A 25,512-nucleotide genomic window follows, 5' to 3' on the forward strand; every position below is an offset into this window, starting at 1 on the left:
GGTCAGGCAGGATCCGAGGAGCCAGAAAATCAATGTCTTGGCAAAAGCCCTTTTCCAGCACCACTCTGATCAAGGCTCTGCTTTCCAGCATCTGCGGTCCTCACTTTTCCACTGCTGGTGATTATATGTTAACCAAAAGCAAAATGGCGTAATGATGATTTTGATGGTGGGAAGGTTGCTGTGATCACATTTCTGGGTCAGAGAAATGGGGAAAAAGAACGCTTCACAGCTCACTGAACGAGAACTGAAAAGCTGTTAAATCAAACCTCAGACAGGGAGGCAATATTTCCCTGATGTTTGAGTAACTGGAAAGTGATGGTGTCCGGGACTAGACAGGATTTTGTTTTACAGGAGGTTGAAAGCTTTAAAACTGTTATATTCAGACAGTTCAATTTATTTTCTTTAATTTTATTTGCTGTGCAAAAAACTTTTACAACATTTTAAAGCCAAAATGTACAAACCTTGTGTTAAAGATAAATGTTAAATAAAATCCATCAAACCATCCCTCACTGAAAACTGATGTGGAGGTGCAATCGCCTGGAGAATCCCTGCCCACTTCCTCCTACCCGGGTTCCATGACTACATACATACCTGGGAGATAGCAGCAGGAGGCCATTCAGCCTTTCAATCCTGCGCCACCATTCAATGGGAAACAGCTGACCATCCAGCTCAGCCTCCTGTTCCTGCTGTGTTCCAATCCCCTTTCATGACTTTACCTTGAAGAACTATATCTAAGTCCTCCTTTGGCTTCACTGCCTTTTGTTCCAGTGGCGTTGCGGTGTTACTGTGTGGGTGTAGGCACGGGTAATGTGATGGTGCTGCCTCCTGGAGGATGTACTCAACATCCCACATCATCCTGCTGTAACATCAACCGGGGTTCAGCAACTCGAGATAGAAACCATTTCCAGCATATGGGCATCACTGGCTCAGCCAGCATTTAAACCCCATCTCTAGTTACCCTTGAGAACACGGTAGTGAGCTGCTGTCTCGTTCCATTCACAGTCCATTTGGTGCAGAGACACCGACAATGCTGGGAGGGAGAGTGTTGCAGGATTTTGGCCCAGTGATTCTCTATCTTTGGTTCTTCAAATATTGTTAAACTTAATCACCAGTCTGCAAATCTTCACCATCTCGCACCCTGTATAAAGGAATATGTACAGATTAGAAATTCAGAACAGATAATTCTAATTTCTCTGGAATATTTTTTCCCCTTTGTTCCCCCAAAGCTGTAACCCTCCAGCCCACTTACTCTCTCCCACCATTCTGACTCTGCTTTCCCCTAATGTACACCCTCCCCATTCTCATGGAGTTACTGATAAACAGATCCATGCCACCCCTTTCCGTCCCTGGTTAGACTCTGCACCCTTTCTGGGTTCCTTTCCCTTCAGTTGCTGCAAGTCAATAATGTAACAGCAGAATGAAACAAAAGGAAACAGACAGGGAGATGGCAGATCCTGGGCAGAAGAGGAACCTTCAGGCTGGGAGAATGGGTCAGAACCTTCTTTGTTTCTCAGAGGTCTATTCCCAGCATTACAACAGTTTGGGGATGGAACTTGGTTCCACGTGAGTGTGATGACACTTTGACCCCCCCAACTGATCAATACTATAAGCAGACGTGCCCCTTCTCCACCCAATCACAGTGTGAATGCTTTCTGCTGGTTACCCAAAACACATGCTCCAAAACCCATCCACATTCTGTACATGTACAGTACCAGATTTCCCTGCACACGTGTGATCCCTGCCTCAGGGATTGTGGGAGTTATGGTCCCCATGAAGCCTGTGGAGACCTGTTGCTGGAAAGTGAATGAAAAGTGTGGGGTGGAGGGTGTTGTGTATCCGATCCCCATTCAGACACACAGGACATGTGAGCTGTCACTGGGTTTTACTGAGACATCCGCTTAGAAAACTCGATTTCTGATGTAAGGAATATACATTCAGCCAATTGCGGGGTGGGGAGGTTAATAAGGGGCAGCAAATTTTAAGAGAGGTGGCTCAGTGGCTAGCACTGCTGCCTCACAGCGTCAGAGACCCGGGTTTGATTCCAGCCTTAGGCAACTGTGTGGAGTTTACACATTCTCCCTATGTTTGCGTGGGTTTCTTCTGGGTGTTCCGGTTTCTTTCCACAGTCCAAAGATGTGCAAGTTTGATGGATTGACCATGCTAAATTGCCTACAGGGTCCACGCATGTGCCAGTTAGACAATTAACAACAGGAAATGCAAGGTTACAGGGAATGGATGGGTCTGAATGGGATGCTCACTATAGGGTTGGCGTGGACTCGATGGATGAATACCCTGTTTCTGCACTATAGGGACTCTATTCTATTCTCATGAAGAAGAATGTACCTATCTCAATGTGTTCTGAATCTGTGGAATTCCCTATTCAAAATGTAGTGGATGCCAGGGCAATGAACAAACTTAATGAAAAGATACAGATGTTTAATTTGCAATGCGTTGAAGGGTGAGAGAGCGCAGGCGGGAAAATCCAGCTGAGAGCAAGGTGAGCTCAATCATCACCGTATTAAATGGTGGGGATGGTTCGAAGGGCTGCATTGATTCTCCTGTGCCCAGTGCTTATCTTCTTATGGTAATAATTGGAAAGCTGAATCCAAAAATCACCACCTTCAGAAAATGCAGGATACTCAGATGGATTAGCATTCCAAACTTAGATAGTGAGGAAGCGAGTAGGAGATAATGATTTTGCAATTTTACACTGAGGGGACACAGTGATTTATGGTTTTCGACTGTGTAGGACATTCACACCGTCCAGAATACTCTGTTGTGAATATCTATCCTGTACTTTACTACAAAGCCAAGGTCTCTGACAATGAAACCCAAAACACCGCCTCCCCACGTAATCTGATAAAAGACTTAAGAAGTCTGGTTGAATTTAGAACACAGATGGAAAACGGTAAGATTAAATCCAATCGCAAGATCCTGTGCTTAAACAAAGGAGACGACAATAGGATGAGGCAGGAGTTGGCTAATGCAGACTAGAAGCAAAGACTTTAGGGTGGGACAGTTGATGGACAGTGGAGGAATATAAAAGCAATTTTTCAAAGTGCTCAGTAAAAACATATATCAGTGAAAAGGGAGGACTGTAGGAAAAGGAGTAATCTGCCGTGGGTGTCTAAGGAAATAATGGAGTCTATCAAATTGAAATTGAAGGCATACAAATTGGTAAAGACCAAGGAGAAACTGGGAGATTAGAACAACTTCAAAGATTAACAGAAAGCTTGATGGGATGAGGGATAAAATGTAATGAGTAGCTATCTCCAGGGACAGAATAGCAGTTTACACTGCTGGAGGGGAACCTATTGTGTGGGGAACATATGGCCACTGTAACTATTGAAGAACTTAATTGTTACCATAGGGACAATCCTGATCAAGTTAAAAATCACAGCACACTCCAAAAACTTGTATTTCCAAATACAAGTTGGACTATAACCTGGTGTTGTGTGGTTTTTAACTTTGTCCATCCCACCCCAACCCCGGCTCCTCCACATCAGAATCCTGATAGACAGCCCCACTGAAACTGAAGTGCCTGTCAGGCACTTGAGGGAGCCAAAGGAGCGTGGGGGGAGGGGTGTGTGGTTTAACCACAAAGTGCTGAACTGGACTAGACTTTCTAACTGCTGTTGCCATGGAGATAATCCTTAGAGATAGACTCTATTCAAAGTTACAAACCACAAAGGTAGAAAAATGGGAGGCGTACATCGGACAGGCGGGGAGTTACCTGATGCTGCCTGGAGGTGTTTTGCACGTAAAATATCCAGGTAACTACCATGTCTCATCAATAAAGACTCAAAAAAGACCTCTCAGAGTTCTGTGCCCAGTTATTCCTACCCAGCAGGGTTCAGGAATATGAGGTCACAGCAGTCAGTCTTCACAGTGGAGGATACGAAGAACATGCCAGTAATTGATAAGGAGACTGAGGAAGGTGAGGACCAAGATAACCATTATCATGAAAGAGTTAGAGCTGGGCAAGGTATTGGAGCTAAAGGTAGACAAGTCTCTTTGCCCTGATAGAATACATCCCAGGATACCAACAGAGTTAGGGGGAGAAATAGCAAATGCACTTAGTCATAGAATCCTACAGCAGAGACAGGCCCTTTGGCCCAAGCCGATCAGAATGTCCATCCATGCTAACCCCATTTCCCTGCACTTGGCTCATCTGCTTCTGAAACTTTCCTATCCATGTATTTGTCCAAATGCCTTTTACATGTTGTTAACAGACCCGCCTCAACCACTTCCACTGGCAGCTCAGTCTGTACACATTCCACCCTCTGTGTAGAACAGTTGCCCCTCAGGTTCGCTTTTATTCTTTCTCCTCTAACCTTAAACTGATACCCTCCAGTCCTTACTTCCCTGGGAAAAAGACTGAGTGCATTCACCTTACCCAGGCCTCTCGTGATCTTATACACTTCTTTAATATATTCCCCCTCGGTTTCCTCTGCTCTAAACAAAAAAGTCCTCGCTTGTCCAACCTCTCCCTATAACTCAGACCCCTGAGACCTGGCATCATTCTTGTAAATTTCTTCTGCACATTTCCAGTTGAATAACTGAAACCTACACTGCATCCATCACATTTCCCTTGTTTCCCCATGGCGCTGGAACCGACGTGACAACACCAATGGATTACGATCCATGATCGATAATTCACTCCATTACAACAATCCCATTTTCAAAGCATTTTCCATGATGCAGGAATCCTTTTGTCTTCCTGGTTTCATGGTTAATTGTCCTCATACAAAACCAATCCGTGGCTTAACTGTTCCTGGGAAATGTGCCATGATTTTTTAGACTTTCAAAAACCAAATGAAATCTCTCTCTACAGTCATCACACTAACACGGACTTCGCTGTCTCAGTACTTTTTCCAGTCACACTGACATTTTAGATATTCGTCCACGGACAGAATGCACACCTTTCTTTCCAGATGAAAAGGCCAATAATATCCAGATCGGCACGGATCCAGTAACTATCAAAATTGAACATGAAATTCAATGTGAATTTCTCAATTGCAAATCCCCCCTTTCAGTACTCTACAACAGAGAAAACAAAGTGCTGGAGATCCTCAGCAGGTCTGGCAGCATCTGAAATGGTGACAGATGTAGGAAACATTGCAGCCTGAAAGAAGTGTTTAGATGATTACACCAGGAACGTGCGCTTGATGACCAATATGGAGAAGATGGGGGCATTGTGTTCAACAGTTTTAGACCAGAGACTCTGACCCCATTTTATTCGGTGTTTCTCTGAGATTCCCTCTTTTCGGAAGCAGGCAGGAGTGGGAAGCAGTAGAGAATGTAAATAATGTGTGACCTTCCTAGTGAGAGGATTCGAGTACAGGAGCAGGGATTCCTTTCTGGAAGGGCCTTGGTGAGACCACACCTGGGGTACTGTGTACACCTTTGTTCCCCTTTCCCAAGTAAAGTTATCCTGGTTATTGAGAGAGAGTAAAGGAGGGTCACCAGCCTGAGTCCTGGGATGTGTAGATAGTTAAGGGCTGCAGATGCTGGAAGTCAGAGTTGATCTGGGGAAGTGCAGCAGGTCAGGCAGCATCAGAGGGGCAGGAAAGTTGATGTTTTGGGTCAGGACAGTTTGTCAGTCCGGATGAATAGTCCTGACCCGAAACATCAACTTTCCAGCCCCATCGTATTCATGCTGGTCATCAAGCGCCTATTTATTCTAGTCCCACGTTCTGGCACTCGGCGTGTAACCGATATTGTAGTGCTTGGTGTGATCATCTTAACACTTCTTCAAGGCTGCAATGTTTCCTGCATCTGTCACCATTTCAGATGCTGACAGACTTGCTTAGGATGTCCAGCAATTTATGTTCTTATTGTAGATTTCCACCATTTTGCTAAAGCATCTAGAGTCATAGACATGTATACAGCTCCATATTTTCTTGACTCACATTTCTGAGATGGCAGGACTGATGGCTGAAGAGGGACTCAATCCTCGTTTAATCCTCCTTTTCTTTGGCTTTCTGAGCTGCTGACTACATCACTAACATTCTACCTCCCATTCCCTGACCTGAATCTGACCCATCTAAGCCGACACTTTAATTTCCATCCCCCAGCCAGACTAGTTACAAACTCACCAATAGAACTGGCAAAACCACCCCCCAGATTTGTCTCAGCTCTGCCCAGGGGTAACCGGTCAGGCTGGTATAGGTCCCACCTAACCCAGAAACAGTCCCAGTGCCTGAAGAATCAAAACCCTTCTCTGGTACACCATTTCCCCAGCCACACATCCAGCTGATCTACCTTCTCATTCCTGCTCTCATTAGCACATGGCACTGGGAGTAAGTCTGACATTATTACATTTCAGGAGCTACATTTTAATGCATCTCTGCTCTCCCTATGTCCAGCTTTCAGGCCCTCATCCCTCTGTTTAGCGATGTCGTTGATATCTGTGTTTTGCACGACCACGGGCTGTTTACCCTCCAGCTCAAGAATGTCCTGCAGCGACTCCATGATATCATGGATCTTGGCACCAGGGAGATTACATACCATCCTGGATTCAAGTCTGTGGGCACAGAAGTGCCTGGCTGTACCCCTGATTTTTGAATCCCCTGTCACTATAGCCGTGCCACTCTCAGTCCTCTTGTTCTGATCAGCAGAGCTCTCTGTGGTGTCATGAAACTGGCTGTTGCAGAATTCCGGAGAAGCCACCACACCCATTCCCACCCTTTTCGAATCCCAAGCGGTATATAGTATCTGTATGAGAAGGGGATAACAATGGGGGACTCCTGTACTCGCTTCCTGAGCCTTTTACTAGATCTGATGTTCACCCATTCCCTTTCTGCCTGTGTACCCCTCACAGTAACTCACTAAACGTGCTGTGCATAACATTCTCAGTATTGCAGATGCTCCACAGTAAGTCCACTCTCAGCTCCAGCTCTGAAAAGCAGTTTCCCAGTAGCTGCAGATGGGAACCCTTCCTGCACACATAGCCGTCTGGGACACTGGAAGCGGCCCTTATTACCCACATTGTGCAAGAGGAGCACACCACGGGTCTGAGGGCTCCTGGCACAATGTCTCTCTACATTCATCTAGTTACTCCCATTACGAGAATTTAAATGAGTGAGCAACCTTCCTTCACTTCAAACATGACCATTATAATAACAAAGAAACCATCTTTACTTAAGCTGATATGTCATACTTTAAAAACTTAAATACTCCACAGGTATCACTGACAAATTGGCGATTCCCATTGGGACTGTGAATTTCTGAAAGGCCTGAACTAAAACTGAGTTTCTGCTTCACCTTCTCCCTGTCACACCTCACTATTTACACCCAACTCCAAAACACTCTCATTGAGCCAAGCAGCCCTCACAGTGCAGCCCTGTCATTTTCATTGTCTGCTCACACCTACACTGCCCCAGCCTCCTGTACTGTTCCAATGCATCTCAATGGGAGCTCAGGACCAGCACCTCATCTTTCAATTCAGCCCTTTGTAACCCCAGAGTCAAAATGGACTTCAGCAGTTTCTGAATGAACAGACAGTTGTCAGAATCTGGAACATTCCATCTGAAATGGTGCTGGAATTTGAGTCCACAAGGAATTTCAATGAGAAATTTGCAGAGAATTGAAAGTAGGGAGTTTACAGATTAACATTATAAAGTGGATGATTGAGACTAAATCTGACAGTTCCTGCAAAGAGACGAGGTGTAATTTGGATAAATCTGTGCTCTCTCTCAGGCCAATGCCTCCTTCCACAGCTGCAGGGCCAAGAATTGAACACATACCCAAAGGGTGACCCAACCATGGACTTGAACATCTTTCTGCTTTTGGCTTGACAAAAATATTGAAGATATTTTCCCACAGACAGAACAGACAAACCCTTCTCCTTCCACAGTTAAATGCCAATGATATTCAGATCCTGATGACTCCGCTGACTGTAGAAACCTGTTTGAGATCCCAGTCTCAATTATTCTCAATTAATATCCTATAAAATGAATTCACAAAACAAAGCTCACAGTCAGTGCAAGATGAATAGTGAAGGCAAACACTTCTCTTGGTATGTGTTTGATGTGTAAATGCTCCTCTTCAAATCACCCCGCCCCCACCCAGGGCGGGGACACGTGCATGCTCCTTGCGGTACCTTACCCCAAATAAAGATGGCAGCCATAACCCAGGTCCTCTCACCGCCTGAGGCCCAAGCCATCTTCCCCTTTGCTGCAAACGTGGGACCAAGATTTTCTAATTCAGACTAACGACCTGCACAGAGTGTGACTAAACCCTCCCAGTCTACATTGATACATTTCTTCTGGTTTCTGCTGCCACTCTCCCCTTTCCGCCTCCTGCACACACCAAGGGTCATCATGGGTCCAGGGACCCTTCCTCAGAACCGATGACAGCTGGGAAAATTAGAATCCCTTCAGCAAACAGGCCCTTCGGCCCAATAATTCCACACCAACCCTCCGAAGTTAATCCCACCCAAACCCATTCCCCTATCCTCTTACTCTCCAATTACCCAGACTAATGCACATCCCTGAACACTACAGGAAATTTAGCTGGGCTAATTCACTTGACCTACACATTTTTGGACTGCAGGAGATAGGGGTTAAAGAGTAACTAATAGGTGGGGACAGAGTCCAAAGAGACACAGGAACATTTGGAAAGACAAAGGACTGGGAAGTTGGAAAGCTGTTAATGGAGGGGACAGGAACCTTCTAGCATCTCAGTGGCGGTGGTGGAAATGGTGGCTGATGATCTACATTGTGCCGCAAAAAAGACCCTGAGCTTCCGGTTGCCTGCTCTTTAACACACAAGACTGTTCCCTGTCCAACATCTCTGTCTCATGCTTACTGCAGTGTTCCAGTGAAGCTTGATGCAAGCTGGAAGAACACTTTAGAACATACCAAATAGCTTCCTATTTCAAGGACTGCAATTTTCCGTCACATGTGGTCAACAATGCCCTCCAGTGTATCTCCTCCACTTCCCACACCACTGCCCTTGAACCCCACCCCTCCAAATGCAACAAAGATGGAATCCCACCATACTCACCTTCCACCCAGATACAACTCATCATCCTCTGCTATTTCCACCTCAGATCCAACCACCTGAGATATATTTCCCTCCCCACCCCTTTCAGCATTCCTCAGAGACCATATCCTCTGTGACTTCCACGTTCGATCATGCTCCCCACCAACCCATCCTCCACTCCAGGCACCTTCGCTTGTCACTGCAAGAGGTGGAAAACCTGTGCCCACACCTTCCCCTCACCTCCATCCAAGGCACCACAGGATCCTCCCACATCCAGGCATAGATTTCCCTGCCCACCCAAACACCTCACCTATTGTGTCCTTTCCTCTCAGGACGCCAAATTGTGGAATATTTCAGGGAATATTTCTGGGACACATTCACCAACGAACCCCATCGCCCTGTGGCCGACCACTTCAGCTACCTGCCGCCCGCGCCCCCACCCCCCACCGCCAAGGACATGCAAGTCCTCCACCACAAAATCTGAGCCACCCGACACCTGGAGGAAGAACATCTTGGGAACCTTAAACCACACGGCATCAAGGTTTCCTCATCTCCCCTCCCCCACCTTATCTCAGATTCAACCCTCCAACTCGGCACAACCCTTTTGAACAGTCTCACCTGTCCATCTTCCTTTCCAATTATCCATTCCACCCTCTCACCACTACCTCCCATCTAAAAAAACCTTTTGCCTCCCTAGCTCCCTTCCCCCAACCCCAAACACCCCTCCCTATTTATCTCTCAGCCGTATCCCACCACCCACATTTCTGATGAAGTGCTGACATGCCCAATACGTCAATTCTTCTGCTCCTTGGATGCTGCCTGACCTGCTGTGCTTTTCCAGCGCCACACTTTAACATAAGCTGGAAGAACAACACCTCATCTCCCACTCGTAAACCCTGCAATCCTCTGGCTTCAACATCAAATTTAATAATTTTAGGTCCTGAACTCCCCCACGTCCTAGTGTCTTTGCCCCCTACCCCACATACCAGGCCTTGTTATTACGTAGCCTACCATTACACATTACCTCTGGTTAGCCACTAACAGTCCTCATATACAGCTATTCACCCCCACCCCCCGGCAGATCGTTATCCACTCCTTTGTCCAACTGCACTTATCTCTCTCTTTGGACTCTATCCCCACCTATCATCTACTCCTTAATCCCTACCTTCTGCATAAAAACCGACATTTTTTTCTCAGTAACATCAGTTCCTGAGGAAGTGTCACTTGATCGAAAATGCAAACCGATTTCACTTCACAGATGCTGCCAGATCTGCTGAGCTTTTCCAGTACCTTCTGGTTGTTGTGTGTGATTTACAGCATCCGCAGTTCTTTTGGTTCTAATTTACCCGGAGAATCTAATTCAAGTCCAGCAGACTGAAACAGTGTTTATCAACCCTCCCAGTCCACACTAACTCCATCTCTCTCCCAGTATCTGCTGTCTCTCCCACTCCCTTCACACTCACTGAGTCCTCCCTCACAGTGACACTGTGCCTGCAAAGCTGATGGTCATTTGTTGGCCTCCTGGACCCACCCCTCATTCACTCCCATTGGCTGGAGGACCACGCCAACTCTCCTATTGGTCTGAAAATGTGTCAATCAGCCAGGCCCCATTGTGACCTGAGTGGTGGGATCCTCCCAGGTGCATGAAAGGCTGAGGAGTGACCTCATAGAGGTTTATAAAATCAGGAGGGGCATGGGTAGGATAAATAGACAAGATCGTTTCCCTGGGGTGGGGGAGTCCAGAATGAGAGGGCATAGGTTTAAGATGAGAGGGGAAGAATTTAAAATGGATCTGAGGGGCATTTTTTTTTCCCATTGAGGTTGGTGCGTGTATGGAATCTTCTGTCAGGATGTGAAGGATGTTGGTACAATTGTACCATTTGGCATCAGGATGGGTATATGAATGGGAAGGGTGTAGAGTGATATGTGCCAAGTGTTGGCAAATGGGTCTAGATTAGGTTGGGATATCTGGTCAGCATTGACCAGTTTAACCAAAGGGTGTATTTTCATGCTGTACATCTCTACAGCTCTGCCCTGTGATGAGCTTCATCATTCACAGTGAATGGGTCAGTATTACAGAGCACAGGGGATGGGGGATATTCCGCCCATTGGGGCTGTAGTCTCTCCCTCTGGAGATGTTGCCAGTCAGTCCCAACTCACCTCCCATTTGGACATAGCCCTCCAAATCCTTCCTTAAAAAAGTTAAATTTCAAATTTGTTTTGACAATAACGACTGAATCTGCATCCAGCTGTCTTTCAAACTGTTCCAGATGCTCAGAACTTAGTCAGTAAAATAATCTTCACATTTTTCTTTGCATTATTTGCCAGTTACCTGAAAATAGTTACTAAAAATTGTGACTTTAAAAATTTCTCACTCTGTCTCTCTGTAAATGAAATACCCTGGAAACATATCAACTCCTGGTCGAAATCACTGCTTAACCTTCTCAGCTCCAAGGAGAATTGTCTGACCTTCTGCTAACTCTCCATAAAAGAGAAACCTATCTTAATTTTAATTTATTAGTGCCATAGAGATGTACAGCACAGAAACAGACCCTTCAGTCCAACTTGTCCATGCCGACCAGATATCCTAAATTAATCTCGTCCCATATGCCAGCACTTGGCCCATAGCCTTCTAAACCTTTCCCAATCACATAACCAGTAAGATGCCTTTTAAATGTTGTAACTGTACCAGCCTCCACACTTTCTCTGGCAGCTTTTTCCATACACGTACCACGTTCAGCTTGAAACTTTGCACCTAATAATCCTTTTCAATCTTTTCCCTCACGCCTGTGCTTTCTAGTTTTGGACTCACCTAAACATGAATAAGACCCTGGCTGTTTATCCTATCCATGCCCCTAACGATTTTATCAACTTCTATGGTCACCTCTCAGCATCCGATCCTCCAGTGAAAACAGCCACAGTCTATTCAGCCTCTCACTATAGCTCAATCCCTCAACCCTGGCAACATCTTAGCATCTTTTCTGAATCCTTTCAAGTTTCACAATATCATTCCAATAGCAGGGAGACCAGGACTGAAAGCAGAATTCCAGAAGTGGCTGAATGAATGTCCTGTACAGCCGGAAAATGTAATCACAACTCCTGTACTCAATGCACAGACCAATAAAGACAAGTACACCAAACAAATTCTCCACTATCGTGCCTATCTATGATTCCACTTTCAAGGAACTATGAAACTGCACTCCAAGGTGTCTTTGTTCAGCAACACTCCCCAGGACATTCCAATTAAGTGTATAAGTCCCACCCTAATTTGCTTTTCCAAAATGCAGAACCTCACATATATCTAAATTAAACTTCATCTGCGACTCCTCAGCCCATTTGATCGGAGTCTCATTGTACTCTCAGGTAACTTTGCTGTCCATTGCATCTCAAATTTTGGTGTCTATTGTAAACCTACTCACCATAGCTTCTATATTCACATAGAAATCATTTACATAAATGGCAAAAGGCAGTGGACCCAGCACCCAGCCTGACAGCACATTGCTCATCACAGGCTTCCAGTCCAAAAAGAACCCTCCACTATGACACTGACTGCTCAGCAAGGTTAGAGCTCATGGCATACAGGGAGAACTAACAATTTGGATACAGAACTGGCTCAAAGGCTGAAGACAGAGGGTGGTGATGGAGGGTTGCTTTTCAGACTGGAGGCCTGTGACTAGTGGAGTGTTACAATGATCACTGCTGGATCCACTACCTTTCGTCATTTATATCAATGACTTGGACGTGAACATAGGAGGTATAGTTAGTGAGATGACACCAAAACTGGAGGTGTAGTGGACAGTGAAAAAGATTACCTCAGAGTACAATGGGATCTTGATCAGATGGGTGAATGGGCTAAGGAGTGGCATTTTGGGAAAGCAAATCTTAGCAGGACTTATACACTTAATGGTAAGGTCCTGAGGAGTGTTACTGAACAAAGAGACCTTGGAGTGCAGTAGATAGGATAGTGAAGGCGGCATTTGGTATGCTTTCCTTTATCGGACAAAGTATTTAGTACAGGAGTTATGAGATCATGTTGCAACTGTATAGGACATTGGTTAGGCCACTTTTGGAACGTTGCATATAAATCTGGTCTCGCTCCTATTGGAAGGATGTTGTGAAACTTGAAAGGGTTCAGAAAAGATTTACAAGAACGTTGCCAGGGTTGGAGGATTTGAGCTCGGCTGGGGGTTGAATAGAGGTTGAATAGACTGGGGCTGTTTTCCCTGCAGCGTCGGAGGCTGAGAGGTGATCTTATCTATGTATATAAAAACATGAGGTGTATGGATAGGATAAATAGACAAAGTATTTTCCCTGGCGTGGAGGATCCCAGCACTAGAGGGCATAGGTTTACGGTATGACGGGAAAGTCTTTAAAGAGACTTGAGAGGCAATGTTTTCACACAGAGAGTGGTACGTGTATGGAATGAGCTGCCAGAGGAAGTGATGGAGGCCATTACGATTGCAACATTTAAAAGGCATCTTCATGTGTATATGAATAGGAAGGATATGGGCCGGGTGCTGACAGGTAGGACTAGATTGCGTTGGGATATCTGATTAGCATGTACTGGTTGGACCGACGGGTCTCTGTTTCTGTGCTGTCCATCTACGACGCTTTGACCTTCCAGCCAATTCCGTATCCAAACAGCTAGTTCCGCCAGAATTCTATGGCGTTGAACCTGCTAACCAGTGTGTTATGTGAAACCTTGTGTCTTTCTCAAGTCCAAGTTAATGATTTCAATGCACAAAGCCATGCTGACTCTCCCTAATCATTTCTTGCTTTTCCAATGACATGTAAATACTGTCCCTGAGAATCCCTTCCAACAACTTCTCTGCCACTGACTTCACGCTCACCGGTCTATAGTTCCCTAGCTTTTCCTTACCACCTTTCTCAAATAATGGCACCAGTCTTCCAGCACCTCACCAGTGGCGATCAATGATACTAATATCGCAGCGAGGGGCCCAGCAAAAGCTTCCCTAATTACCCACAAAGTTCTGGGATACACCTGATCAGATTCCAGGGATTTATCCACCTTTATGCATTTTAAGACATCCAGTACCTCCTCCTCTGTAATATGTTCACTTGCCAAGTTATCACTATTTATTTCTCCAACTTCTCTAACTTCCATACCCCCTTTCAGTAAAAACTGACATGAAATACTTACAGAATCTCTCCCACCTCCTGCTGTTCCATAGACAATCTTGTTGATCTTTGAGGGTCGCTATTCTCTGCCTAGTTATTCTTTTGTCTTTAGTGTATTTGTAGAATCTCTTTGGATTCTCCTTAAACCTATTTCCCGAAGCTATCTCATGTCCCCTTTTTTGCCTCCTGGTTTCCCGCGAGTATACTCCTACTGCCCTTATAGTCCTCTAGGGATTCACACAAACACAGTGGTCTGTACCTGCCATATCCTTCCTTCATTTTCTTGACCAGAGCCTCAATTTCGCAGGTCACGCAGCTTTCTCGACGCCTCCCAGCCTTGGCCTTAACAGGAACATACTATCTGTGTACTCTCATTGTCACAGGCCTATGGAGGCAATGACAGATGAGGACAGAGAAACAATCATTTATCAGTAAAGAGGTAGTGTTGGGAAAGCTAACAACTCATTCTTATCTCTATAATTCCTCTCTAGCTTCAGAACTATCACTATCTCTGCATCAAAAACATCTCAATCTCTGCAACATCCTCCAATCTCTAATCCCCTCCAGTCTCAACACCCTATCTTTAATCATGTCCACCCTCACAAATCTCTGTGATGTGCCTTTCTTTAATTCCAGTCTTCAGGATAACCCATTTTTATTTCAGATTCCTGCACCCAGAGCTCCACAATGTCCCACTTAACCTCTGTCACATTTTCCTCCAAAAAACATTAATCAATCACGTATCATCTATTCTAATATCACCTTCTCTGACCTGGTTTCTATTGTGGCTTGTCATATTCCTATATTACGTGTCTGTGGTCTACATGACAGAAAATGGTTTTGTGGTCCATTGGATTTATGCTGTAAAGAAATCTCCCAGCTAACTATTTTAATCCCATTTTCCAGCACAGAGCCCATAGACCTGTCAGCCTTGGCCTTGCAAGTGTGATCCTAAATAGATTTTAAATGCCATCGGGATTTCTGTCTCTCACTCTCTTCCAGACAGTGAGTTTTAGTGCAACTGTTGCTCTATGCTGTCACCCACAGGGTTCAGAGCAGCTGGGTCTGTGCAAACCACAGATCGCCCACACATTGTGAAGGATGGCAGGGTCCCTGAGAGGGGGGCACAGGAGATTTACCAGGATGGTTCAAGGAATGGGGGATTTTAGTTGCAGAATTTGTGGGGCTTTTTTAACATTAATTGTTCACGTGACATGTGTGCTGCTAATACACATCAAGAATAACCATCCACAATTAATGGACTCTCCTTTTCAACCTCTCCCCTTGCTTGCGCTGTAGTAATATTCAGGTTAACCACGACCAGACATCTCTCCCGAATGAGAGAGCAGTCCTATGGTCGGGTAGGACAATGCTGACTTGATCTTTTACACAGTGATGCCACTGTGCCTCGATGGTGGGGAGAGGGAATGCTGAAAGTGCTGGATGGGAAACCACTCAGACACAGTGCTTTATCCTGAGGATGTTCACTTTCTTTAATATTGTTGGGGGGGGGGGGGGGGGGGGCGGTGCACTGATGCAGGCAAGTGGAGAATGTTCCAACACAACCCTGATGTGTACCTTATAGAGAGCAAACAGACATTGGGATTTCGCGGTTTGGAAAAACTGAGATTGTTCTCCTTGTAGCAAAGGAAATTTGGGGAGCTATGACAAAGCGGTTTACAAACGTTACACGTTATAATAATAAACCTTACACCCATTAGCTCATTATACAAGGATTACAGGACACATGTTGAAGATTTGGGAAGATATATTGAGAGGATGGTTTGATTCAAAGGAGAATTTTTATGCAGCAAATGGCATTGATCTGGAACACAATACTCTCACACAATATGAATATCCAGGTCCTGATGAATGGAGTAATTCTGTCAAGAGTTTGGCATTACAATGACTGAGATTACCACCTGTATATCTGCCTGTAATACAAGTTTATAAAATCCGTCACTGTCAGTTCAAGTTTGAAACTCATACAATCCCCTCCTCCTGGCCCAGGATGACTGTACACATTACCCCTGGTGGAGGTTAGCAGGCACTTCAAGGGCAAATCTGTGTGGGTTTCTTTGAGTTTCCACCTTGGGACTTCATGTGATTGAACATAGGACAGAATGTCTCAAGATTCAGTGAGATATGGAGAGCAGGATTTGCTTCCTTTTCTTTCCTTCCGTTCTGCCGCTGTGCCTCCTCAATAAGACATGGGGTGTGAAAGGCTCATGCAGCTTGATGGGCAAGATGTCTCCATTCTGACCATTGGGCAGCAAGCTCCTCCCAGTCATGAAACAGAGTATCCCTGAAAGATAGCAACTACGCATGCTTCCCACTGCCCAGTGCTCACAGTACATGTTTCGAATAATGAGGGGGCAAATCTCCTAGAAAAGGTATAACAGGAAAGTTCCAAAAGGATTACAAACAACTTACAGAGAGATATTCACAGGAAAGTGGGCAACAAGTTGGCAAATAGAGTATAACTTGGGATAAACTGTAGAAAGCTGCACCACAAAGAGACTGGGGGAAAATGAGCAGGAAACACAGAAAGCTAGCACACAGTTATAACATTGAATCAGGTAGGGGAATGGAATGCTGTCCCTTATTTCAAAGAGTTTGCCATATAAGAGTTTGGAGTATATACCTTAGGGCAACTAAACAAATGGCGAGTGAGACCACATCTGGAGTAACATGAACAGATTTGGTCGCTTTAGTTAATGAAATAGAGCAGTTTATTGGAGGCATTTCAGAGAAGATCCATTGGGATGATCCCTGTTTCGAAGGGATTATCCTGTAAGCAAAGGCTGAATAAGTTGGGAATCTACTCACTGGACTTTGGAAGAATGAGAGGTGATCTCTTTGAAACATATAGGATTCTGTCGAGGTTTGACAGGGTAAATGTGGAGAGGATGTGTCCCATTACGGGTGAGTCTTGAACCAGATTCTGGGTCAGTCGCGGAATCAAGGGTTCTGTTTCACATTTGTCAAGTTAAAGGCAACACCGACAGAGGTTAGGGTTTCAGTAGCGATGGAGCTGGGGTGAGAAGGAGACAAGCAACGTTTTAGAGATTGGAATTCCTGGTGTTTGTGATTGTGTAGATGTCTGATCAGAAGGTCACCTTGGGGTCAGATATGAAAGCAATATTTTGAAGAGTGTAGTTCTGCCTCAGACACTTCCCAGTGAGAGGGAGGGACACAGCAGTAAGGGAAATGAATTTGGAATAGCAACTGAAGGCAATGGGTTTAACAATTACAGTGTTTCATTGGAGTGAATTGCAGCTAATCGAAGCGTGGTAAGCAGTTTGATAACTGAGTAACAGTGGAGTAATGGAGACAGATGATGGGGAGGGAGAGCTAGACATTGTCAGTGTACATGTGAAACCTAACTCAGTGCTTTTGGGCGATGTTACCTCCTGGCAGTCTGTAGGTGAGAAACAGGATGGACCAAAGATAGATCCTGGAGGGACACCAAATACAATAAATTCAGAAAGGAAAGGGAGAGTGGAGATGGAGCAGGATTTTCCAATGATGGTGAGGTCAAACATTAGGTTTTAGCAGAATGGGAGAGAAGGACATAACCAGAAAAGACAGACAGACAGATCATGGAACAATATCTGTGAATTGCAAGGTGGGGAGGGCGGTGAGAAGCAGGAGGATGAGAGAGAGATTTCGAATGTCCATGATTTGGCTACACTCGGGTAAATGGTCAAGATGACCTCTAATAAGGCTTGACAAGAGACTCTAGGAAATGCAAGTTTAGGACTAAAATGAGGAGCACCCTTGTGAGGCAGTTTGGCTCGGTGGGCTAGTGAAGAGGGCGGAAAGAAGCAGAGGCAGCTGATCGGATTGTCTCAATGTTATTGACAGAGAATCTCCATGTGCTCCTCACTCTTGTTGTTGGAGGGGAGGATGGAGGAGACAGGATAATGGGCATTTTTTTTATTTCCAAAACAATAAACATAACCTGTGATAGTGATTCTAAAAATAAGTGAAGAAACCTGTCGTATTTATCATTTATCAAGAATATTAAAATATACAACTGAAGTTCAGGTTTGAATCCCAAATCGGTAGAGGGTGGCTCTGAAGTCAAGAAAAAAATAACTGGAATGAAGAATCTAATGTTTGCCATGGAACCATTGGGCATGTTTTTCTGCCATTGACAATGTCCTTGAGGGAAAGAAACCCGACAGTGGCCCATCAAGTCACTCATTGTATTAATCACTGCACAGTCTCAACAAAGGAATGAAACTGGATGGATCACATTACATCTACCAATGCACTAGCAAATACAACCACACAATCAGCCCTTTTGACTCTGCAACTTCCACCTCACTATGGGCCAACAACAGCAGCAGAACTGTACTCCAGCCCAATCTGAAACTCATGGCCTGATATCCCCCACTCAACCATTAACATCAAGCCAGGGGAATCAACCCTGGTTCAATGGTGAATGCAGGAGGGTATGCCAGGAGCAGTACCAGGCATACCTAAAAATGAGGTGCCAACCTGGTGCAGCTACCAAACCTGCATGCCAAACAGCACAAGAAACACCAAATAGAACTAAGTGATCCCATAACCAATAGATTAGATCAGAGTTCTGCAGTTCTGCCACACCTAGTCAAGAAGAGTGATGGACAATTAAACAACTCACTGGAGGAAGCATCACAGATATCCCCACCCTTACTGATGGAGGAGTTTCACACATTCATACAACAGATAAGAGGACAGCATTAGCAGCGATTTTCAGCAGTGCCAAGTGGATGAGCCTTCTCCATTGGTCCCTGACATCACAGATATGAATCGACTTGGTTGAAAACTCTTTTCAAATCAGATCAAGAAATGGATAAGCAGTGTAAAGGTATGGGCCCTGCCAATATTCTGGCAATAATACTGTTGGCTGTGCTCCAGAACCTGCTGCCCACCAAGGCAAGTAGTGCTCCAGCACTGGCACCTACTGACTTTGTGGAACATTGCTCAGAGATGTTCCAACACAAAAACACAGGGCAGATCCAACTCAGTCAATTCCCCTCCATCAGTCCACACTCGCTCAGCAGAGAAGTGATGGAGGTGTCATCAACAGTGCTGTCAAGCACCTGCTCAGCAATAACCTGCTCAGCGATGCCCAGTTTGGGTTCTGCCAGGGCCACTCAGCTCCTGAGCTTGTTACAGACTTGATTCACAAACTGACAGACAGCTAAATGAGGTGAGGATGACAGCCCAGTCCCACTCCAAGACCACTATTTTGACTTCAGTGATATCACCTGACCTTACCACAATCTCAGCTCATTTGCTGAAACTCTCATTCATTCCTTTTGTTAACGGTAGATTTCATTATCTAAACCCACTCCTGGCCAGCAGCCCACATTCGCCCTCCCGATAATCTCAAGAATATTGAAAACTCCACTGCTGAAGTGCTCACTTGTACCAAAACTTGCTGATCAATCAAAAGACTCCCATTTATAAGCAACAACAATTTACTTTCGCACCTTTGAATTAATTCCTGGCTGTAAGCATTCCTATCTCCCTGCACCACACACCCTTTCATATCACAATAACTCATTTTAGTTCAGACTCTCAATGATGTGTTTATTTTTGAGTTCACCTGTGTGACTGTTTCTATAGACTCCAAGGGAACATGGTCTGGAATCCCCACTCTAACCCTCTAAGATCTACTTTCTTCCTTTAAGGCATTCTTGAAAAACTGCTTATTTGGCAATGGTTTTGGTCACTGGACACAATATTCTCCATCTCTTGCCTTATGTCAAAAGTTTTCAATAATATTTTTGTGAAATTAAAACCATGATGATTTGTACAGATATCTTCTACTCTTCGATATCGCTGAGTGAATAATCTGTAATGTCTCCTACCCAACCACGTTGTGGGAGCACCTATACAATACAAACTGCAGCAGTACAAGGAAGTTAAACATCACCCTCTCCACAGGCAACAAGGATTTGGCATTGATCGCTGGTTTCTGTGGAAGGAGAACTCATATTGCAGTTGATGTTTCAGGGAGTGCAATATAAATTATAGGGAATGAAAATGGTGCCGACTTTGACTGTCAGAAATTGAAGGAAAATGCACTCGCTTATAGGAAAAAAGAATTCTTGACTGTCAAAGATATTGTGGAAAAAATAACCTGATAATGGAACAGCATATGGTCAGGAGTCAGGCAGCAGTGGACAATTTATTTACATTCCTGAAGAAGGGCTTATGTCCGAAACGTTGATTCTCCTGCTCCTCGGATGCTGCCTGGCCTGCTGTGTTTTTCCAGCTCTACATTTTTCAATTCATTTACAAAACAGCTGTGAAAGTAATAGTAAAATATTATACAGACCAAAAATACACCCATGAGAGACTGAGGAAGCTAGATAATGAACAGGTGGACATCAGAGAACCCAGAGGTGAACCAGAGCAAAGTTCACTTTTATGAACCCACAGTCAAAGATGTCTAGCACAGAAACAGACTTCTTCAGTCCAATCTATGCCAACCAGATATCCTAACCTAATCTATCTAAATTAAATCCTATCTGCCACTCCTCAGCCCATTGGCCCATCTGATCAATATCCCACTGGACTCTGAGATAACCTTCTTCATTGTCCACAATACGTCCAATTTTGGTGTCACCTGCAAACTTACTAACTATACGGCCTCTATTCACATCCAAATCATTTAAATGAATGACGAAACAAATCCAGAAAAGAAAATACATTTCTCTGGGTTTGAATGTGCTCTATGTAAATCCTGCCCTCTGACTCTTTTTACCAGGGAAGGCTGTACATCCACCCCTCTGAACTTTGCCCCCTACAAAGCTGGCGGCCGCGTACGTGTCCAGTGAATCATTGCCCCGAATAAAGATGGCGGCGCTCACTCGGGCCGATTACTCAACGAGGCATATTCCCGTTTGCTGCAAAAACGGGACTGTAAGTTTCAAACTTGTATTTTCCGATGTGTACCAAATGATTGTAAAACCTCTCAGACCATACCAACACCATTTCCCTCCCGCTTCCTGCAGTTTATTTCTTTCCTTACCGACAGGACTCTGCGGACACACACTCCGAACATCTGCACCCACCGCGAGATGATCACGTGGTATAGTCTAGTCCCGCCCTCATTCACTGATTGGTCGGAGGACTAACTGCCCCGCCAGGTCCTCCAGCTCCTTCCCCTGCCTTTCCATTGGTCCGCCGCTGACATCAATCACTTCTTCGGTCCAACCTGTCCATGGAACCAGATATCCTAACCTAATCTATCTAAATTAAATCCTATCTGCCACTCCTCAGCCCATTGGCCCATCTCATCAATATCCCATTGTACTCTGAGATTGTCCACAATACCAACTGTTGGCTGGAGCTTGCGCACTGCTTCGTGGCTTTTGCTGCTGTTTCTCAGTTACAAGAGGGGGATTCCGCGCTGAGGGACAAAGTTAAATATCACACAACCACCTGATGAAGGACCAGCAAAGTTGTGCTTCCAAATTAACCTGTTGGACTATAACCTGGTGTTCTGTGAATTTTAATTTTGTCCATCCTAATCCAACACCAGCATCTCCAAGTCACGAGTCAGGGAGGAATGCATAACATAAGAACTAGGAACAGGAGAAGGCCATCCTGCCCTTTGAGCTTGCTCTACCATTCAATAAGGTCATGTCTGATCATTTCGTGGACACAGAGCCATTTACCCACGTTCTCACCGTATTCCTTAATTAATTATTTCTTTTTTTAAAAAAAAACTAACTTAGCTTTAAAAACGTTCATTGAACTAGCATCAACTACTTCCCTGGGCAATGCACTCCATCGAGGTCAAGACGTTCCTTCTGAATTCACTCTTAAATTTGCTGCCTCCAACCTTGTGGTGAAGCCTCTTGTCCGAGCTTCACCTGCCAGTGGAAACATCCTCTCCACTTCTATTTTATTCTTTCCATTCATTATTTTCTATTTTTACATTCTTCTGAATTCCAATGAATATAATCCCAATCTACTTTGTCTCTGTTAAGCCAAACCCCTCACCTCCGGAATCAACCTTGTTAACCTCCTCTGCACCCCGCTCTAGTGCCAGTACATCCTTGAGCACGTAAGGAGATAAAAACTGCATGCAGTACTCCAGGTGTGGCCTCACCAGCACCCACTATAGCTAGAACATTAACCTCTGCTTTTAAACACAATCCCTTCAGCAATGAAGGACAAAATTCAATTTGCCTTCTGAACTGATTGTTGTACCTGGTGACCAACCCTCCTGCAGAAGGATGTTCAGGTGCCTCTGCATAGCAAATAATGCAACTTTTTAAAATTCAAGTAATAATCTTTTTTATTACTTTTTTATTGGCGGCACGGTGGCACAGTGGTTAGCACTGCTGCCTCACAGCGCCAGAGACCCGGGTTCAATTCCCGCCTCAGGCGACTGACTGTGTGGAGTTTGCACATTCTCCCTGTGTCTGCGTGGGTTTCCTCCGGGTGCTCCGGTTTCCTCCCACAATCCAAAAGATGTGCAGGTCAGGTGAATTGGCCATGCTAAATTGCCCGTAGTGTTAGGTAAGGGGTAAATGTAGGGGTATGGCTGGGTTTCGCTTCGGCAGGTCGGTGTGGACTTGTTGGGCCGAAGGGCCTGTTTCCACACTGTAATCTAATCTAATCTAATCTTAATGTTACTCCAACCAAAGAGTATGACTTTACATTTATGAACATAATATTCCACTTGCCAAACCATTGTCCACTCACTCAATGTATCTCTGTTCCTCAGCAAAGTTTCCCAGTCCTCCGGACACTTTGTCCTGCTACTCATCTTAGTCTCATATGCAAACTTTGATACCCTACATGTGGTCCCCAACTCCAAATCATCTGTATCAATTCTAAATAATTGCAGTCCCAACACTGATCCTAGAGGTACACTACTAGTTACTGATTGCCAGCCAGAATAAGGCTTATTTATCCCCACTCTTGGCTTCCTGTTAGCCAACCAATCTTCTATCCATGCTAATACTCTATCCCATGCGCCCTTATATAATGCAACAGCCACCTGCGTGGCACCTTGTTGAAGGCCTTTTGGAAATCCAGGTACACCGCATCCACTAGGTCCCCATTGTCCACCTTGCTCGAAATGTCTTCATAGAATTCGAAACGATTTGTCAAGCATGACCTGCCCTTTATGAATCCATGTTCTGTCTGCCCAATGGGACAATTTCTATCGCGATTCCCTGCTATTTCTTCCTTGATAATAGACCCAAGCATATTTCCAACTACAGAGAATAAACTAACTGGTGTAGAATTCCCTATGTTTTGTCCGCCGCCTTTTCTTACAGTTCTTCCTTTTCACTGGAATATGCCTTTGCTGAGCACTTCCTAAAATGTCTTTGAAAACTTTTCACTGCTCATCAACTGTCCCACCATAAAACCTTTGTCTCCAGTCTACTTTATCCAGTTTCTCCCTCATTCTATTTTAGTTCCCCGTGTTCAGGCACAGGACCAAGGTATTAGATTTTATCTTCACATTCTCCATATGTATTCTAACTTCAACCATACAGTGATCACTTCTTCCAAGAGGATCCCTAACTCTGAGATCATTAATTATTCCTGTCCCATTGCACAGGGGCCAGATTTTGGATAGATTGCGCCTTGTCAGTTACATTTCATACTGTTCAAAAAACCTATCCTGGACACACTTAATGAACTCCTCAAGGCTACCCTGACTGAGCTGGTTCAACCAATCTACATGTAGATTAAAATCACCCATGGTAATAGACATGCCATTTTTACAGGCATTAGTTATTTCTTTGTTTATTGCCCATCCCAATGTGATGCCTACACACTGCGCCTATCAGTGAATTTCTTGTTAGAATTTTGAAAGCATCATTCCTGTTTCTCCTAACGTACAGCAATAACAACAACTACTTGCATTGTATGGAATCTTTCACAATGGCAAATCTCCTAAGGTGCTTCATGGATGATAAAAACATTGATTTAAAATACATCTTAAAGAAGGATAGAGAAGGTTAGGGAGTGTTTTCCACAGACTTCTTCCCTTGACAGCTCCAATTCTGGAATGACGCAGGTGGGGTGGGTTGAAAAGGGAATGTACAAAGGGGAAATGGAGGAGCGCAGGCAGGGCATAAGGTCTTAAGGATAGAGGAGGTTCCAAACTGAGTCTGTCTGTCATAGATATTATGGCTGCCTCATGGAGTTTGAAGCACCACAATGGGCCCATGCATGTCATGTTAGTCAAGGATAGTATAACGGTGGCTGAGAGAACATTTAATGAGGGCTTGTCTACTGAAATAGTATGGGCTGAGGTTAGAAACAGGAGAGGGGAGGTCACACTGCTTGGATTTTTTATAGGCAGCCACAGAGTTCCAGTGAGGGGGAAGAGAGGATTAGCAAAACCACTCTGGGTAGGAGTGAAAGTAACAAGGTGGTCATTATGGGGGACTTTAACTTCCCCAAAATTGACTGGAAATGCTATAACTCTAGTACGTCGGATGGATCAGTTTTTTTCCAATGTGTACAGGAGGGTTTCCTGACACAGTATGTCAAAGGGCCGACAAGAGGGGAGGCCACATTGGATCTGGTGCTTGGTCATGAACCGGACTAGGTGTTTGATTTAGTTGTCGGTGATCACTTTGGAGACAGTGATCATAATTCAGTTATGTTTAGTTTAGCGATGAAAAGGGATAGGTACATGCCACAGCTGAAGACTTATCGATGGGGCAGTGGCAATAATAATGCGATTCAGCAAGAATTAGGATGTATAGGATGGGGTAGCAGTGGATGCAGACAATGGAAATGTGGAGCTGGTTTAAGGAACAGATATTGCATATCCTTGATAGGTATGTCCCTGTCAGGCAAGGAGGAAATGATAAGGTAAGGGAACCGTGGTTTACCACAGAAATTGCATCTCTTGTTAAGAAGAAGTAGGAGGCTTATGTGTTGATGAGACAAATGGTACAGATAAGGCGATGGAGACTTACAGATCAGCTAGGAAGGATTTAAAGAGAGTTAAGAAGAGCAAAGAGAGGACACGAGCAGTCTTTAGCGAATATAATAAAGGAGAACTCTAAAGCTTTTTATAGGTATGTGAGGAATAAAGGATAGAGTAGGAATAGGGCCAATCAAAGACAGAAGTGGGAAGTTGAGTGTGGATACTGTGGAAATCGGAGAGGTGCTAAACGAACATTTCTCATTGGTTTTCACTCAGGAAAATTAGAATATTGTAGATAATAATGAGGTAGAAGATGTTAGACTAGAAAGGATCGAGGTTAGTTACGAACAGGTGTTATTAATGCTAGAAGGATTGAAAGTAGACAAGTCCCCTGGACTAGATGGGATTTATCTGTAGATTGTCTGGGAAGCTAGGGAGAAGATAGCAAAGACTTCGGCTTTGATATTGAGTCA

General features: G+C 44.6%; 1 long non-coding RNA gene across 1 annotated transcript; it reads right to left on the reverse strand.

Annotated features, from left to right (window-relative positions):
* Window positions 1–401: 401 nt before the first annotated feature.
* Window positions 402–20,406, reverse strand: LOC148142401 (uncharacterized). The gene is made up of 3 exons (XR_015752088.1): window positions 20,267–20,406; window positions 14,387–14,512; window positions 402–1,138 (listed from the first exon to the last, which is right to left on the reverse strand). It is a non-coding gene; the product is annotated as an uncharacterized LOC148142401 (long non-coding RNA).
* Between the last annotated feature and the right edge of the window lie 5,106 nt (window positions 20,407–25,512).

This window comes from Chiloscyllium plagiosum, unplaced genomic scaffold, assembly GCF_037043375.1.
Source record: "Chiloscyllium plagiosum isolate Xiang-an unplaced genomic scaffold, Cpla_swu_hap1 HiC_scaffold_29, whole genome shotgun sequence".
Taxonomy (NCBI): Eukaryota; Metazoa; Chordata; class Chondrichthyes; order Orectolobiformes; family Hemiscylliidae; genus Chiloscyllium; species Chiloscyllium plagiosum.